The sequence below is a fragment of the Pteropus vampyrus genome, unplaced genomic scaffold (genome assembly GCF_000151845.1).
Source record: "Pteropus vampyrus isolate Shadow unplaced genomic scaffold, Pvam_2.0 Scaffold156, whole genome shotgun sequence".
In the NCBI taxonomy this organism is placed as follows: domain Eukaryota; kingdom Metazoa; phylum Chordata; class Mammalia; order Chiroptera; family Pteropodidae; genus Pteropus; species Pteropus vampyrus.
Genome location: NW_011888937.1, coordinates 681,282 through 687,462, shown reverse-complemented (window position 1 = coordinate 687,462; position 6,181 = coordinate 681,282).

Sequence of the window (6,181 nt, the reverse complement as noted above, 5' to 3'; positions counted from 1 at the left end):
ACTTCAGACATTGCTCCACTTCTCTACCCCTCTTACATACAGAACTCTTTAAGGATTGTCCAATTACTGTTACCAATTTCTTTCCTCCCTATCTTGCTGGAACTCATACTTTGTCTTTGTCACCTTACTCCACTGAAACAGCTCACATCCAGACCCCTGAGGACCTCTAATTAACAATCCAGTGGGCGAGTCTCAGACGCCATCTCGTCCGACCGATCAGCAGCATCCTCTGTTGGAGAAGATCATTCCACTCTCCTGACACACTCCTGGTTTGGACATACCATCCCCTTGTGTCTCCTCTGAACTCACTGCCACTCCTCACAGACCCTAAACACTGGAGTGTACCAAAGTTCAGGCCATGGACCTTTCCTCTATCACTCCTCACTGACCTCAGCCAGTCTCCAGGACTAAATAACTTCTAAAGTTAGATCTCCAGCCCAGACCTCTACCCCGAACTCCAAACTTCTATCTCCAACTTACAGTTTGAACTCTCTACTTGGATGTCTAATGGACATCTCCTATCCCTCCAGTGTGTTCTTCCTGATCTTCTTCATCTTAGAAAAGGGCAATTCCAGTGATTCAGGCAATACCACCTCAGAGCCATCCCGATTCCTTTCTTCCTCTCATGCCCTGCATTCAATCAATTAGTAAATCATGTTGGCTTACCTTAAAAATACATCAGAACACAGTGCTCCTTACCGTGGCTTCTAATGTGACCTAAGCCACCATCATCTCTCTTCTAGCCTCCTTGTTGCACTGGCCTCCTAACGAGTCTCCCTGCCTCTGACATCCTTCCCATCTCCTCTCCATCTAGCTACTGAAGTAAACTTTTTAAAATTCAAATCAAATCAAATTACTCCTTTGCTCAAAATCCTCCTGTGGCTTTGCATCTCATACAGAGTAAAAGCCCAAATTCTGACAGTGGCCCAAAGGCCTAATATTATCTGGTCTTCACTATCTGATGACTTCATTTCCTACTTTTTCCCCACATCACTCCACTTCAGCCACACTGGTGCCTGATCTTGGACGTACCAAGCACACTCCTACTTTGGGATTTTTGCACTTTGCTGCTTCCTCTTCCTAGGACAATTTTTCTCAGAGAGTCACATGGCTTGCTCCCTTAGTTTAGATGTCACTTTACCAAAGATGACTTCTCTGATCACCCTGTATGGAATGTCAAACCTACCTCTACTCTTGTCTTCCTGTCTCCTTCAAGTCCTGCTTTACTCTTTCCCCTTGAGGAGGCAGCACCTAGACACTAGACAAATAGGAATCAAGGAAGGCCGGAACTTTGATGTTTTATCAGTGACGTTAGAACGAAACTCATACCCTGCCTTCTCTCCAGCCTCATCTTTTGACTTATGTTCTAAGCCACCAAGCTTTCTTGTACCTCTCCAGGTGACTTTCTGCTTGGGTAGCCTTGTCACTCTCATCCCTACACTTGGAATGCCAGCTCCCCCTCCTCTGCTTGACAAGCTAAAGCCCACCACTCCAGTGCAAGGTTCTCCTTTGGGAAATCTCCCCAGCCCTCGCCAGACGAGCTGTGCTCCCTTGCCTTGAGGGGCCCCTGTGCCTGTACTCTGCTTTGCATACCTTCTCCTATCTTTTGTTAATGGCAGGGACCGATCTGTCTCCTTCCTCTGGTCTGTGAGCTTTTTAAAGACGCCATGGTGTCTCATCTCTCACCTTCAACTCTGGTCCCCAGTCCTTGGCACTGGGTTGGTATTCAACAGCCATTTGTTTTCCTGTGAATTGTTGGCTCGGAAATCTCACGGTAATAGGCATGACCATAGGGGGCCCTCAAGCAATTATCAGCAGTGGGGAACTAATTACTTCAATTTACTGGGTCGGGGCTTCTCCACACAATATTTTATTTGCATTTCACAAGAATACCTTGTGAAATATAACCATCTCTATTTACGGATGGGGATACAGAGGCAGTTAACACACGCTATTGGCTCCCCTTCTGGGATAGCCCATTCATTTGAGGCCAGGCTTCATTATGAGCTCTCTCACGTTCTGTCATTTCATTTAATCCCACATCAACTCTAGGAGGAAGACAGCGGAATTCTCATTACATAAGAAATAAAACTAAGACTTCCATAATGGCAAAGCCAGGACTTCGAACTCTGTCATCTGAGACTGGGAGTCAGGTAGAACACCAGGTATGAGTGAAGCGACGCCTCGGGGAGAGCATTATCTAGAGGAGGTGGCATAGCCCAAGCAAGCGGAAACGTGGTGTTCCAGGAGCCTCCGGCCTTCCTCTCCCTCAACCCGCCGCGGACACCCAATTTAATCTCTCAGTCACCACTCCTTACCTGTGAAATGCTAGGGTAGATTTTTTTTTTTTTTTTTGTCCTTAAAAGGGTAAATGCTGGGTCTACACAGAGCTGGATTGTTGGGATTTACCAGCTAAGTGGGCAGGAGGGGAGATTAAGCAAAGACTTTTGTGGTGAACTTCTGGCTCTGGCAAGCGTTGACAGCTCCTCCTAGGAGCTTCGAGGGGCCAGGTTGCATATTCCAAGTAGAGGAAACCACAAAGGAAACATGGCTTCTTACAGCCTGGGTTGAATGCAAATACATTCGAATTGCATGGAAGTGCAAAAGCCTGATTCCTTAGTTTAAGAAACACTTGAAAAACAAACAAATAATTGTCGTAGCAATCCCCAAAATACTTTTCGATGCAGAGAAGGCATGCACATTGTTTCAATATTACCTTCCAGAAAGGAAACAGTTCCCTGTTCCCAAGGCCCAGATAGCCTTACCTTCCAAAGAAAGAGTCTCCATCTCAAAGACCTAATGGAGACCAGTGGTGCAGAAATACCCACCGCAGTGAATGACACCCCTTTGAAGTTTCAAAATGTGAGGTCCTCGCTGCCCCTCGCCAGCACCCCTGTCCTTCTGGAGGTCTGATGCAGAAATTAGGATGATCGGGGTCTACAAATTAAAAAATCAGTATACATAGTCTAACAAATAATTTCTGACTTGCAATCGTATTTATATAGATAGTCTCGTAAAGACTGCTGGCTCTACACTTTCAGGCTCTAAGGCTTGGCTGGAAAGAATAAAGTTCTGTAAGAGCCAGACCACCTTGGACACACTGAGATGTACATTCGCCACATGTGTGATGTCAGATAATAGTGGTTTGGTTAATTCAGGGCTGGATTTTGAGGCCCCGTATAGTGTGCAGGGCAACATAGGTGGTAGGGAGACTATGGACTTGGCAGCAGAAGGCCCTCCATCTGCATCTGATGTACTGTGGCCTGGTGAGGCCCTGAGCAAGTGGCTGGCACAGTGCTAGTGAGGATGGGCAGTGGTGCCAATGTTGTAGCCACCAGCCCCCGATAGACACATGGACCACCAGAAACCAGTGAGTTATAGGAAACACACTCTTTATTCAGCCACCTGGGTCTGCCAGGGGTACGCAAACCCCAAATTAAGCAGCCCCAAAATGTAGAGGTACAGGGTTTTTAAGCCCTAAACCCCATTCCTCATTCTGTCTGAACACAAAGGTCTATTTTTCTTCTATTTACTAACTGTCAACCCACAGGTCGGTTGTGCAAGCGGGGGTACAGAAGCAGAACGCTTATTGTTAGAATGCTATGTTCCCATGGGTGATGACCTATGTTCCCATGGGCGATAGCCAAGCAGAAATTTTCCAGCCAGCACATTCCCCACCGGCCTTAGCAAAAATCAAATCTTTGATTCTTCATGCGGAATTTGCTCATAGCCTCTATTTTGTAATACTAAAAGTTTAACAGAATTAATTCTCCTCCTTATATATTCGAACAAGAAATTAAGAAAACATGGGCCAAAAGTTAACAAGAGGAGGAGGATGATTAAAGGTCTAGCTACAGCAGATAGGAGGGTTGTTAGCCATGGTGACCAATTGAACATCCTATGAAACCAGTTATTTGATTCTAATCTCTGTTTTTCCCTGGCATCTAAATTTTTCTGTACTAGTCATAAGCTCTCTCTAATTATTCCAGAATTATTAGCATAGAAGCAACAGGTTTCACCTAGAGCCATACATAATCCATCTTGTTCTAAGAATAATAAATCTAAACCTCTTCTGTTTTAGAGGACTACTTCTGCTAGTGAATCGACTTGAAGTTTTAGCCTGCCGATGGTGTCTTTTAAGGTCCTGATATCCTTATCTATCTGTATTCCAATTTCACGTAATTCATTTTCTCCCTTGATGAGAGCAGTAGTACCTACAGCTGCAGAGCCTGCTATTCCGAGTCCTACAAGAAGGGGTACTAAGACTGGTACGGCCCGTTTCTGTAGCTTGTCCTGGTGGAAGAAGTGGAGTCTGCCTTCCGGCCCATTGTAAAGGGACACTTGGGGGAACACAAAGACTAGGATACAAATACTAGTTTCACATGAATTGAAAAGAACAGATGCAGCGCAGTGAGTGAGCCCACTATCACATGCTAGCCAGGTATTGTTTGGAGCCTTATAGTATTTACTCCCTGAGGTAGGTACTTCGATAGTACAATTACAGTTATTGAAGTAAGGTGACTGTGCTAATAGTTTGGAATAGTTCTTTGAAATTAGGCAGGTTCCTTTTTCTTGTATGTCTCCTAAGGTGAGTCGAGGAGTTTCCCATTCGCAGCCTTGTGCGCTGCTGAGCTCAGTTAGGTTTAGGGGAGTTCCTACTTCGACATAGTAAGGGGGTTTTGGGTTTAGGCACAACCAGCAATCTTGTCCTATGTCTGGGGTGGTCTTATTTAAGACCTTGTGTATTGTCGTTAGCAAAGTTATTAATGCTCCTTCTGGTTTTGGTTGTGGCCGGTCGAAAGCCTGGGCTAAAGAGGAGAAAAGGAAGAAACAGAGGGTTAGACTTATGTATGCTTGAGTCTTAGTATTAAGGGCCCGTGTTCCTGAGCTGTCCACTCTCGTGCTGCCTTCACGTGGGAATGATGAATTCATGATAGGATGCCTTCTACTTTAACTGTAGTGGGCTTCGTCAGGTAGACAGTGAAGGGTCCTTTACATTTGGGTTCTAGTCCCTTGGACGTGAACTTCCAGATCCACACAGAGTCCCCAGGCCAAAACTGATGGGGAAGTCCGTCCCCCAGGGCTGAGTGGGCAGCACGAACCCAGGACTAAATCTCCTTCTGTACACTTTGAAGGGCCTATAAAGACTTAAGTAATACAAGGCTACGTAGTTTTGCCTTTTTCTCATCTTCTATTCTAGGTACTAAAGGTGGGGGTTTTCCAAAGAAAATTTCAAATGGGGTGAGTCCATTAATATATGGAGTACGCCTGGCTCGGAGAAGAGCGAAGGGGAGAAGTTCTACCCAGGTCCCACCAGTTTCTAATCCTAACTTGACTAATGTCTCTTTTAGGGTCCGATTCATTCGCTCTACTTGGCCCGAACTTTGGGGCTGGTAGGTGCAGTGGAGTTTCCATCGCAAAAATAGGTAGCTAGCCAATTGCTGTGTTACCTTTGCTACGAAGGCTGGCCCGTTATCCAACCCTAAAGTTCCGGGGAGACCAAATCGAGGGAGGATTTCTTGTAGCAGTTTCTTAGTAACGACTAAGGCAGTCTCTTTCCTGGAAGGGAAGGCCTCTGCCCATTCTGAAAAGGTGTCTATAAAAACAAGTAAATATTTGTAGACCCCCACAGTCAGGGTTACCTCAGTGATATCAACTTCCCAGTGGTCCCCCAGATAATTTCCTCTTTCCTTATGTCTAGGTTCTTCTATCTTCCCCTTCTTTGGATTAACTTGGGCGCAAGCCGGGCATCATGAGGCAATCTCCTCTGTGGTTCTTCTCCCTTCTAACAAGTGAAAGTAGGAGTCTAACGCCTGGAGCATCTTAGTTCGCCCTAGGTGTGTGGTCTGGTGTAGTTGGTGGAGGAGAGTCCTTACAAGGGCCCTTGAGAGCCCAATTTTTCCATCTGGGGTTGTCCACCACCCCTGTTGGCTCCTCGTGGCTCCCTTGTCTTGAAAATACCTGTTTTCTTCCGCCGTATAGGTCAGAGATGGAGGCAGTTCTGGGTAAGGGACAACAGTCAGTAGATGTGATGGGGACCCCACTGGCCTTGTGGCCACTGTTCTTGGCTCTGCATTGGCCCATCAGTTTCCCTCAGCCTCAGGACTATTCCCTTTTTGATGCCCTTTACAATGAACAATAGCCAGAGCCTTAGGCATCTATATGGCTTCAAGTAAGGCTA